General features: G+C 35.8%; 1 protein-coding gene across 3 annotated transcripts in view; it reads left to right on the top strand.

The window, feature by feature from the left end:
- The window catches only part of TUSC3 (tumor suppressor candidate 3), a 198372-nt gene that overhangs the window by 158214 nt on the left and 22864 nt on the right, over nucleotides 1–17294 (top strand). The gene's annotated exons all lie outside the window — the stretch shown is intronic.

The raw sequence follows: 17294 nt of genomic DNA, 5'->3' as shown, positions 1-17294 counted from the left end.
ACAATTGAAAGAAATGAAAATGCAGAAACAAAATGGGATGAAAAATACTTCACTTATTATCCAACTTTTCTTTCAATTATTTAGTTCATATAATGATAATGAACAGTATTCTTTGAGGAAGCTTTTGAAGACTGTCATCTACCAGAGTAATTCAGATAGTAGTGGTTCAGTTAAGCTTTTCTGCTATAGAAGATAATTTCTTTTTTTTCCACTGTGTATGGAAAAAGACACTTAAGACTGTCTTCGAAGTTACAGGTACATAGGGAACTAAAGAAACTATTCAAAGTACTCTGACAACAGCACAGGTTTACTGGTAATGTTTTACTTATGATCTCACAGACTAGCTTTTAAAATTAAAGTTACTATGTCTTTAAGATAGCTAAACAATTGACATACATATTTGAAGCTGTTCGTAGCTTTTTGTTAGCCAGTTTACATGTTTCAAAGGACATCCTAAATTATTTACATGTTGTATATACTAATTCACTTTCTTTGGAGTTAGCAAGGTGTAAAGAGGAAGGGAAGAAGAGATGTGGACTGGTAGGGAGCAATACACAGTCGTGCTAATACATGCAGTTGCAATGCATGCCAGCTGTTCAGATTAGCTTTTGAGGGAATATAGATCACTGGAGACAGATACGTAAAAACAGAAGTTCACTAATAGGGGCCTCTTCAACTGCTTAGGGAAAGACATAAAGATGTACTTTCTAGTGCTGAAAATAGCTTATATTTTGGAGTACTTTATCAAGGCAGATGCCACATTCCCTATCACTTGAAGGAGTGTTAGGACATGTAAAAGATGATTAGATGGAATTGGCAGAAACTGCCTCCTACTAGCAGGAGTTGAGAGATAGTAAAAGTAATACTTAGAGGACTGTGACTGTTTTCTTCCTGGTGTGTGATCAGACCTTCCCTTTATAATCTTTGAGAAGGGTGAGCACGTACATTATGTACAGAAGCTTCTAGCCATCACTGTTTGTTGTTGTAAGTCACAGCTCCATCTGTTAGTTGCCTTTTGGAGTAAGCAGGTTAGAGTTCACTCATGAAAAATTTAAAAAAAAAGTATCCTCATAATAAGCAGAGAAAAAAACCTTACTCAGAGAAACTTCAACTGCTAGATGTGTGATACCAGATTGGATGTGGAGCATTAGAAGGATGTTACTAAACTTTTCCGACATGTTTTTTCTGGTTCAGTTGCCCAATGTAAGCGATATTTTGGTCAAAAATGTGGCTGACAGTTTACCTGCTAAAGCTCTTGCCCAAGGTTATTTGCAGAACCTATTCTTCTATATTGAAAGCTTGATTTTTCTTGTGACAGCCAGTTTAGCCTTCTGCAGCTAAATGTTATATAGAAATAAATGTTATATTGAAATTCTTTAATATAGAGTAAATGGTTTTACTTTATAGTTTGTTCTATGCAATTAAGTGGCTTACTCAATATTATATATCTTTCTCAATATTAATGTTCTGAATTCTATCAGCAATAAACCATCAGAATGAAATATTGACTCATTGAAATCAATAGCAAAATGCTTATTGACTTCTTTTGAATCTTTATTTCACCCAAATTATTTCAGGTACAAAGAAACTTCTTTGCTCTTCTACAAATATTAGGGACTGGGAATCTGCTTAGGTCAAAGTCACCTTGAGCTTTTTTAACTAGAGCTTCATACCTTGTATAAATTAAAGAGGTGTGTGTTGAAACCTTTTTTTTATTTTTAATTTTTTTTTTATTTTTTAATTAAAAGGTACTTCAAGAAATCACTGTTTGTGTTAAAATAATTACATAATTAGTCTATAATAACTCAAAGGACATCCATAGAAATATTTTTTCAGACCTGGATCTTTTCTGTTCTTGCTTTAATTGGATGAAAAGGTTTCCATGTATTTTAGTTTTCATTTATATTTATAATTCGCTGTGATATTCTGTTGCAGCCTTAATCAGTATTGTGTTGTGGTTCTTCTTTGCATGTTTTTGTACAGTGATATTTCTGTTCTTCTCTCATTTGCAGTTCAACCCATTGTTAAGATCCAATTATTGAGGTTCTTAGAAATACCTCTACCCGAATTAAGGTGCAAATGAGACCATATGCCAGTCAATAGTATGGCTTTTATTTGATGGTAAATATGAGAGAGAGAGAAAGAAGGAAATAGAAAATAGGTGAGGGGGACAGAAAGAGAGTGACTGGGACAGAATGAGGAAAATACACCGCTCCATGGATCCCAACAATGTTCTGTTGATCCTCTCCAGCTGGTCTTCTTGGTGGTGAAGATCCCCCCCAAAAGTCATAGAATCTGATCAGTTTATATACTCTCGAGCCAGGTGGCAATGTCCAGGCCTGTCCCCCTGGGGAGGGGGCAGTCTCTCACAGCAGACTCTGGATCTGTTGCATCACGTGCAGTCCTGTGGTGCAAAGCCTCTGGGGAGCACTTTGGGGGGTCTTTGATGGATTATGGCTCCTCCTCAGCTGCCTCTCACGTGAAAGTCCCGTGGATGTGCCCTGTGGGGCTGGGGGTTCCACAGCTGGGCCTGTTTTTGTAACAGAGGATGGGTGTTCAGTGCCTCTCACCAGAGGTTACGCCACGCACCTGAAACCTCCTCCTCCCCCCTCGGTTGGGGGGAGTCTGTGTAAACCTGGCTTCTGTGAGCTGGGCTCTCCCCCCACTCCAAACTCAGCCGGGGATGATTCTCAGTGCAGCTGGTGACTTTGGCCTTTTGTGGATGCATACCTTTCCCTCAGCCTGAGATGACTGAACAATGCATTTCCCTTTATCTAATCAGCAGTTTGACTTTCAGTCCAAAGTCTCACTCTTCAGGGAAGCTTCTTTGGTTGTAGCTTCTTTATAATGAGCAAAACTTTATATCAGTGTTTGAGGTATGAACTGTTTTCAGTCTCTGACACCCATAAAAGCCCTCAAAACTTTATAGATCTCACTGGATTTACTCACTCTATTGCTATCTCCTTTGTGGTAGATCAGCTTTTCAGAAATTCTTCTGAGCAATTTGACTTCTGTGTTTGTTTTTTTCTTTTGCTTATTTGTTTACCCTTTTCCTCTCTTTTGTGCTTCTTCACAGCATCCTTTTCAGACAGAACGTTGTTCTTTCTCTTTCCCTTTTCTTCTTAGTATGTTTTCGTCTACCTTCTCCAGGCATCATGGTGTTTCCACTTTGAACATATGAATGCTCTTGCGTAAAATTTGTTGTTGACATCAGTATTTTGCCTTTTTCTGGCTAATTAATATTCTGTTCTTAAAACTGAACCATCTTAATTTTTTTGTTTTTCAACAACTTTGCCCAGATTAGTAGTACTTACTTGCAAGCCACGATCTACTAAAGCCAAGTTACATCTTCTCTTACTGCAGAGAAAGAGAATAATTTTTCATGAAGTATTGTTTCTGCTCCCAAAATTCCGCTTTGCATTTCAATCTCCTTTGTTAATGAAATTCATTATATAATCTTTGACTTTGCTTAAAAACTTACTTGAACACAGTAACTGTTTATTTATTTCAAAACAGTTATTATGTTGAAAAGTACAACTTTGTTATTTTATCAATTGAGGCACAGTAATTGAACGTTAAATAACTCTGACTTCTGATATTTGTAGAATATGACTAAGCTTATTCTCTCAGAGCTGAAAGCATACTGCAATAATGAAGTACTTGTAATATAATATTTTATATTTTTTCCCCCTCTCTTCTATGTATTAATGTATTAATGTTGCTTCTTTAGTAAAGCTAGCATTTAAAAAGTTTCAGTATAAGCTTGAATGTAATGATAATTCCAAATGTCTATAAAACTTGTGTTGCTTCTTGCAATCCTGGAACTTTTCGGTGCTTGACTATTTGGGTGTTTTTCTTGGAGACAGCTAATGGAAGAAACTTGAAATGCAACTTGTCTTGCTGACAGCAGTATTTGATTTGTATTCATTGCAAGCTGGAGTACTTGCTAGGGATAACACAGCAAATAGGTCTGAGGTTTTGTGTCATAACATAAAATTTTTAGTTATACTAGCGTTTATGGTATATTAAGTGATTGCCTGACATCATAAAGAAAACTTTATAAAAGACATCATCACAAATTTGATAGCTGCTGAAGTAGAAGATGCTTAATGGCATGTACATCCTTTGAAAAAAATGTTCTCACTCTTTATTCTAATAATTAGGAAGCATCTGCCAGTGCATTAAGCAATGAATTTAAATAAGTGACTCTTATAACTGCCTTCATAAATCATGGATTCAAAGAGTTTGTTATTATGAAATAAATTCCTATTTGTCAGGTGTGCCTGCTATCAAATTTTATATTCTAAACATGGAGTGATTCCTTTATTCTCAATTTGTCCTACTAAAGGCTTCATTTTACTCAGTTCCTATGTCATGTCAGCAGTACTTCTTCCAATTTGCTCACTAGACCTAACATACCATGCAAAAAATTGCTCTGGGCAAGAATGAACATTTTTTTTAATAACTCAGCTGTACAATCCTGATTAGTATAGGCTTTTCTAGGATACTGGTAGGAATTTTAAAATCAGTGCAGCAAAACTTACTAGGAATTTGGTTTTGACCTGTTTTTTTTAGGCATTCACTTCTATTTTGAATTTTTTACAATCATGCTAAGTCTGTATTTTTCCTTAGTTCTTTTCTCCAAATTACTGCTCCTTTGTGATCCTAAGTGTTAGTTAGCAAAAACAGAACAAATGAGAGAGATTGTACGGGGAAGAAGATAACAAGCTGTTAACATCCAATTATTGAGAGATGCCTCTACCAGAATTCAGGTGCAAATGAAAGTCAAAGTCAAATGTGTATGCCAAAGTCAATAGCAGGGATTTTATTTACCAGTAAAATGTGAGGTAGAGAGATTAGAAAGAAATAGAAAAGAGAAACGAGCAAGAAAGAGGCCAGGAATTGGGGTTAACTCCTTTAAGGCAATCTTTGGTTTGGAGTGATGAAAAGGGGAAGATTGTCAAGGAGCCCTGCTAGTCAGGGATTTTGTAATTTGATGCATTACTGGTAGTAGTGTACCTTCAACACACTGCTTACACTTACAAAGTTTTCATACAAAATACAAAAAAGTTCCCATACAAAAGGTTTTCATGCAAACACATCTTTACATGGGGCCTATACTCCATTCTCCAGGACATACAGTACAGCTCCATGTCATTTAATCCTGACACAAAATAGAAACTGTGGCTTTCCTGTAGGCGGGGTCATAAATGAAATTATTATCCCAGGTTGCTTTTCCTTTTTTTGTATTTCAGTGGGCAAATCGCCCTCATCACATTCTTTTACAATTGCTGCCACAGTAAGTTGCACCTCCCAACTGAGAAGTATGCATGGTGCAGAAAGTACTATAGTTGCCATATTGATTAGCGTAAATAAAAGAAGTGAGGTCAAGTTAAAATACCCTTTTGGGACATGTGGTAGGAAACCCAGTAGTACGTCAGATATGTTCAAGTGGAAATACAAATCTCTGATATTCTTTGGAATGTCTAATGATTGATAATGCATTTGGTTCCAAAAATGGTTACAGGTAGAGTTGCTTGAGAGCTGGTAAAAGGTTTTCCTGTATGTCCCGTCTGTGGTCCATGGCTGCCCTCCCTTCTGGTCTAGGAATGGGTATTCAACCATTTTGTATGTAACATTTTCTTTTGTTTTGGTAAGATTATTTAGTTCACTTGTTAATATCTCTGAAAAATTTAGTCAAATCATAATAAATCTAAAGCCTTCCAAGAAAGAACTGGGAAGCTTAATACATTTTTCTTGATTCCAAATATGAATTCTTGTACCAACTCCTACACTAAATTTGGTTGAGACAAAATTATACATCCGTAAGATAAACGTAAAAGCTTTTCCTCCAACCATTTTTTTCAGTGGAAAGACAAAGTTAGCCAAAATCAAACTAATAATACATAAAATGTGCAATCCTACTAATATTTTTGTCTCCCAGCAAGGCACTTGTGATGAAAACACAAACAAATCACAATCACATCAATAAATTGAAAATACAGACAATTATAGTGGCAATTGAAGGTTTCATCCATTTATCACAGCCCGATTTCATCTGTTAGTAGGTTCCTATAAAACCAAAAAATGACCATTTGGCCTACTATAGACCGATTATTTAAAAAAAAGGAACAATCCATTGATTTTGATAAAGTTCCTGTATCTACCACAAAAGTAACTAAAAAGTTAAAAGGGCCTAAAGGAAAAGTGATTATCACATCATCTTGGCTGTTTTCTGTGAGCTTTCTCATGTAAATTGAGAGAATGACAGTTCCCCCACTTGAAACTGGTTCCTGTGGTCTTCATTGGGGCTGTTCTGACTTTATTCCTGGAATAGGAAAACAACCCAAGTCTCAGAGGGGTTTATCCCGATACATTATCCCGAAGTGATTCAAGCTGTTTAACTGCCTGAACTTGATAGCTCTCAGGTGGAGTTATAACTTTTATTTCATGAAATGCTTGCTGCACTGCTTGTAGTGCATCTCCCATCTTTTCAGGAGGTTCTTCCGTGTTTAATTTCATATCTGGAAGGAGTGAGATAGCTTGTAAAAGTTCGGCAAGCACAGTTTGTGCAATCACAGGTGAATGTTCATACCTATGCAGGAGCCTGTTAATGGTGTATTGTCCTCCCTTCCAGATAAGCGCCAGTTGAGCCTTGTCATGTTTCCAAAGCATTGGCATTAGAATTAGGAGAGTGTGAAACCACCCAGGTGCCTGTGTTGTGGCTGCTAGGGTTCCTCTATTTGGTATTGAAGCTGTTAGAGGAGCCAAAGCAGCTATAACTTCAGAAATTCATTTTGTGCTGCAGCAGAAATACAGCACTGTGATACACCATCAATTCTTGATTTAAGGAGTGCAGGCACTACACAGAACGAGTGCACTTCAGTCACTGGATTTCTCTTAGGGTTAAGATGAGAAGACTTCTACTTCTTGCCCAGGAACCACAAATTAACCTCACCAGTTTGGCAGATAACACTTGTTCCATTTACTCCAGTGATTTTAACTCTTTACCCTCTGTATCGTACACCCAGCTTCTCAGCATCCCACTGCATTACTACTGAATGTCGTGCTCCCAAGTCTATTAGAAATTTTATTAATTGGTGACAAGAAACAGCTGGAATCTGAATGTATGGCTTGCATTGATAGGATTCCACTTGCTGGATTTCAGTCTTGCCTGATTTATGGCCAAACCTTGATAGCTCTGTAGCTATATACAGTACTATTTCAGTAACATTTTGCTGACCCTGACAATCATCTGTGGTTTCAGTTTTAGTTAAGGGTTGTAATGTTACTTCCTTATCATCAGATGTCAATGCAAATGTTTTGCTCTTTATCAGAACAACATTCACTGTCTCCCAGCTTCTCCATTGTTGTTAATGGAGGTAATGCTTTGACGTAATTTGGCATTTACACCTGCTTTTGCTTCTGCTACAAAGTAAGCTGTTTTTGTTTGTGTTTTTCACAGCCCTTTGATTTCAGCATAGTCTTATTTTGGAGGTAGTGTCATAGTAAAGTCTGTCTGTCTTCATTTCTGCTTGCAGCACTTCAGTATTTAAGTGGAACTACCTTCTATGCCTCACAGCTTGAAATCCAATTGAAATAACACTTTGAAATTTCAAAAGAGAAAATATTGAGTCATAAATATTATGAAAAGGTATATGGGGTTATGCTGAAGGCTCTATCCAAAATGGCTGTAATTTCTTTGTCAAAAGAAAATACTACTACTGAATCGCTCCAAACCGAGCCTAGAGACACTTCAGACACAGACTCAGAGAAGTGAGCATTTGCTTTACTCAGCGCTGGGTGTGTGGGGGATTGCTCCTCCTAACATGCACCCGCAGCACTTTACACAGCACAGTATATGGTTCCATTCACGCATAGCCATTACATTCCTTGGGATAGGAGTGGTTATACAAATTACTTCTCAGAAGTCATTAATATCATTAGCACACATGATGCGTAAGCGCCGTGTGCTCTGGTGGTTGGACTGAGGAAGGCTCCGCATCTTCCTCGGGGGTCGTTCTGATGAAGGCCAGCAGTCTTCCTCACAACGCACTTTTCAGCTTGCTTTCTGAAGCATGTGCAGTCCTTCGTTGGCTGATTCAGCAGTTTCTGCGCTGGTTTCAAACAGATTCTGTTCTTCTTCTCTTGACAAGGCTAATGCACATCCTGCTTCTTAGGCTTGTGATTAATATTTGCTGACTCTCTTAATATTTAACTCGTGCTTATATGAGTTAACCATTGATCAACACTTTTCACTACAGACACAGGAAAATAGAAACTTAAAGATATAAATTTTTTTTTCACTGGTTTTAGATTCTAAACCATAATTTAAATAACACCAACAACATGAGCTCAGCTGAATGGCTCTTTCAGCTCTTCCATGTCTGCAGTTTGTAAGGAAACCTTCTGATCTACAATACTGTAGCTGTCTTTCTTGTTTAGCCATGACCACTCTTTGTCAGAGCACCAGTGTTGGGAAGATCATCACACTTCCACCGTGGAATAGTTATATGGCAGAATATAGGTGCATACTTTGCCTTTAACTATTTTTTCGCTTAAGACCAATGATATTTATCTCATATTGTGGTCAGCATCAGAGGGCAAAAAGTAAAGAGATATCTGTGAATTCAGAAAGTAGTTGTTATTACCAATGTTTGTGTTTTTAGAGAAATGCTGTTCATAAAAAACATCTCAATTTCTTTTGTTTCCTAATTAGAAGTATTATGGTTTGCCTTCCATGTGTTATGCAAGCAGTCCATATTCCAGAACAACTATTAACAGTCGAACTTTAATCACAGCTTTTCTTTCAATAGAATTACTGCTTTGGTTGTCCAGCTGTAATGAAATGTGCAGAAACATCACTTTTCCCTGAGATTTTTTTGCCATTTTTAAGTTGATTAAAAAGTAGTGAAGTTGTTAAGCAAGGCATCACAATTGCAAAAAATTTTATTTCCTTTGGCAAGTGGGCTAAGCTGTGTCATTCAAACCTCCCTGACCTACCAGCATGCTGTTACAGAGATCCTGGAAATCTTCATCTCTGTTAAAGTCTCTCACCTGGGTACTGTGTGTCATAAAGCACATTTAGAGGGAAGACATTTGTTGCATGCCCGTCCATTATGTAACTTGGGAATTAAGGCTATAAGGGTAGCAATTGTTTTATTCCTAATGAGAGGTTTAAGTTCTGGGTTTTTTCTGAAACCCACAAAATATGATTCTTCGAAGGCTTGCTGCATTTTTTGTTCTCTTATTATTTTGTGATTAATAAATGGGGAATAAGTCCCTCAGAATTAATTCTTATTCAGCAGGTTATATCAAACCCTCTGTATATCTGATCAGAGTGTTTACAGTTTCGCGATTTGTGAGATAATCTCTACTAGTGGACTCCTTTGATAGTACTTCTAGAAACCCTAAATAATGCAGTATAGCTATAAAAGCTGCCTAGGAACAACCAAAGCAGCAGCATAAACCAGGATTTGTATGCTATTTAAAATTATACCAACCACCCTTTCCAGTCTGCTAGTCTTCAAAAGTAAGACAGCATTTCTCCACTTTTGTTCTAGGGCTGGAAACCTAGATCATATTCTGTGCTTGGTGCTAGTTGGACTTCATGAAGGCAGCCAGCACAGCCTGTTTCAGCCAGCCAGTCCTATGAAAACTGGTTGCTGTCTCTTGACTCAGTTGTTGGTTTGGGCAGTCGTGAACACAGGAATGAGCTAAGGCATGGAAAATGAAATGCATATTCATTGAATTTAAATATGAGGGAATCAAAGAGTCTGTATGAGATTGTTGTGTGTATCTGTATTACATAAATTCTTAAAAAAAACCCCAACATTAAATACTTCTTAAAAAGGGTTAAATTCATCTGTAGCTATTAAACCCACCTATCAAAAGTGGCTGAGAGGATTTATGGTCGTGTTTAGTAAGTGAGTCTGAACACTTGCGCTGTTACACCAAGGATGCTGAAAAAATAATAAACATACAGAGTTTTAGTTGCTGTCCATTGTTGATTTTCTAGATATCCTACTAATTTTTAGAGTCAGGTGCTTGAGTAAACTGATTAAAATCACTGAAAGTACATAAGTACAACATCTAGTAATTCTGTCTGTTCCTCACCATTTTGTATGTGCTGGTGTGTGCACTTCACCTGTTTTGTTAGGGCTGGTCTTGCTGGTCTGTAACTGAGCTAGGTTGGATTTCATGTAGAGACATCGCTTAGAGAAATTGCTTGCTGGGAAGATAATGCATGAAATTTTCACCAGGCTGGTGAACTGTTGACTGATATTTGAATTGGAAATGTTCATAAAACTAGTCACTGTTGAAAAGAAATTGCTATTTCAGATGGGTTAGTGTTAAATTAAAGTTTATTGTTTCTGTTTATTGTTAAATAAAATGAAGATTCCTGGAAAAAATATTGTCTCAAATAGCTAACTGGGCACTTCTTACTGTCATATGTGGTCTTCATTTTGCCAGTAATGCAAATTCATTTATTTAGGATTTCTGTTAGTAGTAAGTGAGTTTATTTTGTGTTGAGTACTCTGTTAATTTTTGAAGCCATTAAGCATCATTTGCAGATGCCCCTTTATATCTGGTTATCTACAATAAAAGCAATTGCCCTATTAAATACTTGGACATTATCCTAACTACTGAATATTAATATAGGATTAGACTAGTCAGAGGTTTCTTTTAGTAAATCAACTAGCATCAAGACTTCTTTCTTTAGTTTTTGAGATAGGACTTCATACATTTATTTACTAAGATTCAGTGTTGTTTAAATGCTCTAAAATAAACTCATACCCATATTACATCCCTCTGTCCCTCTGTCTGTTTATTATTATTTTGACAAATTGCGTCCATATGTTCTATGAACAGATGTTCTAAGCTGGTAGCCATTCTCATATATGCGAATGTATGAGAATTTGTATTAGGCCCAAACCAGTATCATCTTATGGTTTTTCACATCACTGGTCACAAGAAGAGCTTTTGAGGGTTGGCTGCTACAGGGAAAATCAGTCACTGAACATGTGCTATCCCCAGCAGATAATAGTATCTTCTGTGATGGAAAGAAAGCAGGGAATTAGATCAGGCTTCTGTTTTGAGATTTTCGTGGACCTGACTAGGCTAATAAGTTTGTAGGAAGTCCCCTATTGGGTTTGTAAGTAAGTTAAAACTCTGATTCGCCTGTATAAACTGAACAGATACTACTATGTAGGAATTAAAGAAGCATATTTGGAGTGTATGCTTCAAGTGAAGCTATGTGAAACTGTGCTGGTTTAAAAAAACCATAATATTTGAATAGGTAGCTGCAATAACAGAGTCAGAAAGCTTGGGCTTTTGAGCTGTATAAGATTTTATTCTTAATCTTGCTGGGTAGTTTAAGCTGCTTTTAAGTGTTACATAGTTCGCATAGAAGAAAACCTGTCTGGAGAAATGCAGGTATGATCATGAAATCACACTATAAAACATTTATTAATATACCTTGATGTTTGGTTTCAAAGTGTTTGCTTTACTGAATGAATCATTTGTCCTTCATAAAATGTTTAACCTTTTTCTGCATTCATACTTAAAATGATAAAGTCTTTAAGTGGTATCGTGAGAGAATGTTTTAGAACTTCTGCTTTTTAAACATTTAAATACTGCTGAAAGTCCTGCTATTCCTGGACTTGGAAAACATGTAAAATTGGAATTGATAGAGAATATTGCATGGTTCTTTTTCCCCTCTGAATTAAGAGAAAATAACTGCTTATATCTAATGCATGTTCTTGGCAAAATTGGTGGTCTTTAATTAAAATAAGCCATTCCGAAGGCTCAATCATAATTAAGTAATCCACAGCCTTCTTTAATGTTCCCTTCTGTGATGAATTTCACCCTGAATGTTGAGGTAGTAAAAGAAGATAGATTAATAGCGCTTATCCTAATGGTGTGGAATTCATAACTCTCTCTTTGGGGCAGTTAACTACTGTGTTGCTTCATTGCTTTCTACATACATTAGCTTGAACTTGGCCTGTTGTCTCCTTCAGGGCACAGTCTCCATCTAGGGATTTCTTCAACATACAATCCAAATTCAGCTCATCATTTTCAAGAATAGTTATTAGCAAAATTGTCTGCTTTTGATCAGTTTTCAATACACTTTTTAATTAGATGTGTGTCACATCTCGTAAACTCAGGACAAGTTATTTCTCAGTTATCCCAAATTATACTTCGTGTAGTAGCTTTGTATTTTAGGCTATTACTAAACCCAACTCAGTTTTATCAGCTCCCTCCACCCTAGCATCCTTCCTGTACATTCTAATGGAAAATAAACATCATTATGTTTGTTTTAGGAAAGATTACTGAAGCACCTGAAATCGTGTTTTAATTTTTGAGTACTCCACAAATTCTTCTTGCCTTAAGAATTAGCACGTCTTGCAGGGGCCTTATTTCCCCTTACCTTGTTTCTGGTTTATTTACATTGCATTAACAGAAAGGAATAAAAGAGGACAGATTATACTTGAGTATATTACTGAACCATGACAACCATCACTCTTGAAGGGAAATCACAAACATATGCTGCATTTAGGGGAATTTAAAAGGCTATTACATTGCTGTTATCCTTGAGTATCCTGGTGTGGGATTTTATATATATGTATGTACCATCTGCAGTTCAGTAACACTAAATATTTAATGAATTTATGAATAGTAGATAAACATTTAAAACAGTTTTGTAAAAATATGCATGCATTGAACAATTGTTTGTCACTGCTAAAGAAAATGGCCTGATTTAGGGATATGAGCATTCCAGTTCAGAATTCAAATAGCTTCTGTGAAATAAGACCTGAGATGGGAAAATGTTGGAGTTGGAAAAGGACTGGTTGTTCAAAGTGTGAGTTACTCAGGCTTTGGTTCTCCTGTTAGTCCTACCAGCATGACATTTGCTGTTGTCTGTTGTGTGACAGTGTTAATTGTGTGGGTGAACAGTTTTCTGCTCAAGCTATGGTTTCCTCTCTTCTGATAGATTTTATCTTTGCATCTTACATGGTCCTCCCTCTTGCTGCCTTCAAAATCAAAGAGAGAAACTGAGTTTATTCATGAATTTATTTAAAGCATTTGCCTAAAGCACTTGCAGCCAGATAGACTTCACAGAGTTTCCAAATATTAAGTGGATTCAGTGTGAAAAAGCAGAAAAGATAGCAAAACCAGAAATTATACTTCTCAGTGTCTTAAGGGTTTGTAGCTTCGCATAAAATTTCATGAGAATCTGTGCCTTGCATGGGGGTCATTCAGCAATCTTCTTATAGAAGGAAAGAAGTGGTATGAAAATTAAGAAACCTCACATGTGACCAGGTCTTTTCTTTAGCTTGAGAATTGATAAGTAGCTAATTCTTCAATCATTCTTTAAAGAAGTTTCTTTAAATACATTTTATTTTAGGTAAGTATGAGCCACAGATGGCCATGAATTTCAAAACTTGATGAGTCAATGGCCATTGCAGTGTACAAAACTGGTGTTTGGGGGCTAAATTTGCATAAATATGTCTCAATACACATATAATCCATGCTTCAAGCGGCCTCACAGTATTGTCATATGCCTGTAGGGAAAGACACGAAGACAAATGCCATACAGTTCTCACCATTCTCTCTTCAAGAAAAGTTGTTTGCCATAATTTTTTACATTAAATACTGTTCTTCTGTCTTCTGAAAACTTCTATTTTATTTTTGGTCTGTTTAGAAAATAGGTTCATTGAGGAAAATACACACCCTGTAATTCTTTAGTGAAGTGGTTAAGATCCATCCCTTATAAGAAATGGGATGAGTTACTGCCATAAATTCAGGTGATTCACAATACATTGTCAAATGCAAATTATTTTGGTTAATCTTCATCCCTGGAATAGTCTGTCACTTTCTGTACTTACCTAGCATTGCTCTAATTGACCCACAGCTATAGAGGAGATGTGCCATGTTACTGTTTTGAGTACTTGGAGAACGATGTCTTGGGGAAACAATTTGAGGACCCTATTAATCACACACAGTTCTACTGCTAGGTAACTTTTAAGAGTAATCTACCTAAGAACATTTGTAATAGAACAAAGAAGTTAGTAGTTAAAACGATAATTTTTCCTTTTTTATTTTTTGAAGGCAATACCGTAAACATCTGCCTTATTTAATTCTTTAACAGAGTGGCTTTCAACTAGTGCTTTCAATTAGTTCAACTCTCTCTGTTCACCTGAGGTGTCTTGCCCTCTCAAAAATGAAACTTGGCTTCTGTGTTTAAGGTGGCTACTACCGTTGCTTTTATCCATTTCTGTCCCCTCTCTGGGAATGTAATAATTGTCTCCTACTAGCTTTTTAATATACACATAAGATTTCCAGAACTAAATCAAAGAACATCCACTTCCTTGTAAGCAAGGCTATGCCTTTAGCAACTCGCATTTAAAGAAATATAGTTATAACATGTATCCCTATGAAACATTTGGCCAGAAATTAATATTCTAGTTTTTTTATCTGGGTTTTTTTTTGTGTCAGATTTTTGTTTGGTTGGTTCAAGTATCACATTTGCAAATACACTGTATCTAGTTCATGTTGTTTTCTTTGTACTGAGTATCAGATGGCAGTTATGACTCTTATCTGTAACCTAATTAATAGTGATAATGAGTATATCTTTGTTTCCATTACTTTCTTAAGGACTTTTATCTTTTGAGAGACTGTTCAAATTCTGATATAAATATGCATATTTTGCATCATGTAATAAAACTAATTGGTCTTTTAATTTAACCAAAAGGCAGGGAAAGAGATTCTGCTCTAAATTCTTTGTTGTTATTAGGATTTTATCATAATGATTAGCAATGAATTAGAAGAGAAGGCTCTGGGGAGATCTTATTGCAGACTTTCAATACTTAAAGGTACCTTATAAGAAAGATGGGGACCGATGTTTTAGACCTCTTGCAATAGGACAAAGGGTAATAGTTTTAAACTAAAAGAGAGTAGATTTAGACAAGGTACAAGGAAGAAATTTTTTATCATGAGGGTGGTGAGACACTGGCATGGGTTGCCCACGCACAGGTGATAGATCCCCTCTCCCTGAAAACATTCAAAGTCAGTTTGGGCGGGTCTCTGAGCAACCTAATGTACTTTATGGTCTTACTGCAGGGGGATTGGACTAGATGATCTCTAAAGGCCCCTTCCAATACAAACCATTCTATGATTCTATTATTCTAATGAGAGATTTTTGAGAATGTCTTTCCAACAGCTGTATCCTTATATTCTTGAGATATGAGCCCTGCTAATGCATTACATTAAATCAGTATACCACTTCAGTAATATTCAAAAACTTGCCATAAAGTTTTTTAAATCAGAATTTCTTCTGATTTTTTTTTTCTTCTTTTTAAAATCAGAATATTATTTTAAAAGCAGTAACCATGTAATTAGTTTTTTTAAGCTTTTAGTATTTTCTTTGTGGTGTTTCAGCTTTGCATTGTAAGTAGTCTACATGGACAATATTGCAAACTGAGTTTCCTGCAGACTGTGATCATCCTTAGATTTTTTAGTCAATTTTTCAAGTATGAATAGCTACTGAAAAATCATGCTTGAAATTTTCAGAGTTGAGAGCATATTTGTTGGCATTTTTAAAACCATCATTACTGTACAGGTTTGACAGCTACATGGTTATGAAACTGTCCTATTTCATTAACAAAATTCTTTGTAGTTATTTTTTATTGCCAAGTGAAACCAGAAGTCACACAAGCTTGAGTGATGTTTTTAAATAAAGTTACTATGCTGGTCAATGAGGACTAGCGCTTAAAATGTGGTTCCTCCCCAGCATGGAATAGGTTTTTGTCATCAGAAACAGTAGCATAAAATTTCTGGAAGTGACTCTCTTCGTTCCTAGTAGGAGGAAAACTAAACAATGTAGTATCAGCAAACTGTTTTGAGGAAGGGAATAATTTCTGTCTATAGTGTCTGCATGTACATGCATTTATGTACAAACATTGCATTCTGTTCCTCCAATGGTGTTAGGGTGAATTAAATTGCTAGCATAAGAGGAAAAGTAATTTACTTTGTTAAAGTATAGGGCATATGAATAAAAATGACATCTCTCATGTAAATGTTTTACAGATACAGACAGCATTTATAATCTGAGGAGTCAGGTAGCAGTTTTATTAGCTAGTGATAATAACAGTGTATATTCAACACAGAGTGTATTTCTTTAGTTCCCAGTGTGCATTTTCATGCAATTTAGCATGCGTGTAGAGAACAAGTAGTAGTGATTATAATAACTAAATAGTGCTACTAGACCCTGTCATGCATTTCTGATGAAAGGCTCATTTTTTATTTCAGTTCACACTGTAATAACAAATACACTATATAAAATGTAATCATTGTAAGCTTTAGACTATAACTTTGTGCTGTGATCATTAGAAGAAATAGATGTTTGTCTGTTAGGCACACTTGAATCCAGATTCTGCGAGTGTACATGTATCTCTACATGTATATATATTGCTTTAGCTGCATGAGAGATAAGGACAGAAGGTCACTATTCACAGGAGAGTGGTCACAACTGAATCAGAATACCCAATCTATCAAGCATTTTAACTTTTTCATTAATTTTTATTAGTGTGAAATATTCGTATTTCCTTCCTTTCTGTTATGTATATGTGTGCATGTGTATCGTGTGTATATATATATATATGTATATGTGTATATATGTATATGTAGTCTTAGTGAAATTTATAAGAAATCATGGAAAAAAATCAAGAAATACAGTTTGGCTCACTGTCATATCATACTTCAGTGAGATATTCTTATGAGATCAGTGTTTTTTATCTTGTTAAAGGAAAAACAGTATCTCTGAGAAATGGAAACTTCAGCTACATGAAGGTCTTACCTGGTTGAGGTTTGAATTGGTTATTTGAATGAGCGTAATATGATTGAATTTTGACAACAATAGATAGAAATATACTGAGTAAATACAAATTACATGATCTGACACTGCATCAAACAGATTTTTACTAGCATGGGTGAAGGCATTCTTTTGTGTGCTGAAGCATCCAATTATTTCAAATCTGAGTTGTTCTGAATCATGAAAAGGATGGTATTCTGCCAGAAATACTCAGAATAAACTGAACTAAAGCAACATGTATGAGTTAATAAAATAAACAAACTAACAAAACCCTACATTCAGAATGAGGGCAAAAGTCTTCTGTTTCTTTGCCTTACTAGTGAGCATTTTTCTTTGTATTTAGTTGGGGTGGGTGAAAATTTTATTTATCCTTAAGAAGAATATATATAATATACTTTCAGAACATGGATATATTTAATTT

The sequence above is a fragment of the Corvus kubaryi genome, unplaced genomic scaffold (assembly GCF_017639235.1).
Source record: "Corvus kubaryi isolate FWS band 111438036 unplaced genomic scaffold, C.kubaryi_AGA036_p1.0 split1-131, whole genome shotgun sequence".
Lineage (NCBI taxonomy): Eukaryota > Metazoa > Chordata > Aves > Passeriformes > Corvidae > Corvus > Corvus kubaryi.
The sequence above is the reverse complement of the archived record's forward strand: the minus strand, read 5'-3'. Positions and strand labels throughout refer to the sequence as shown.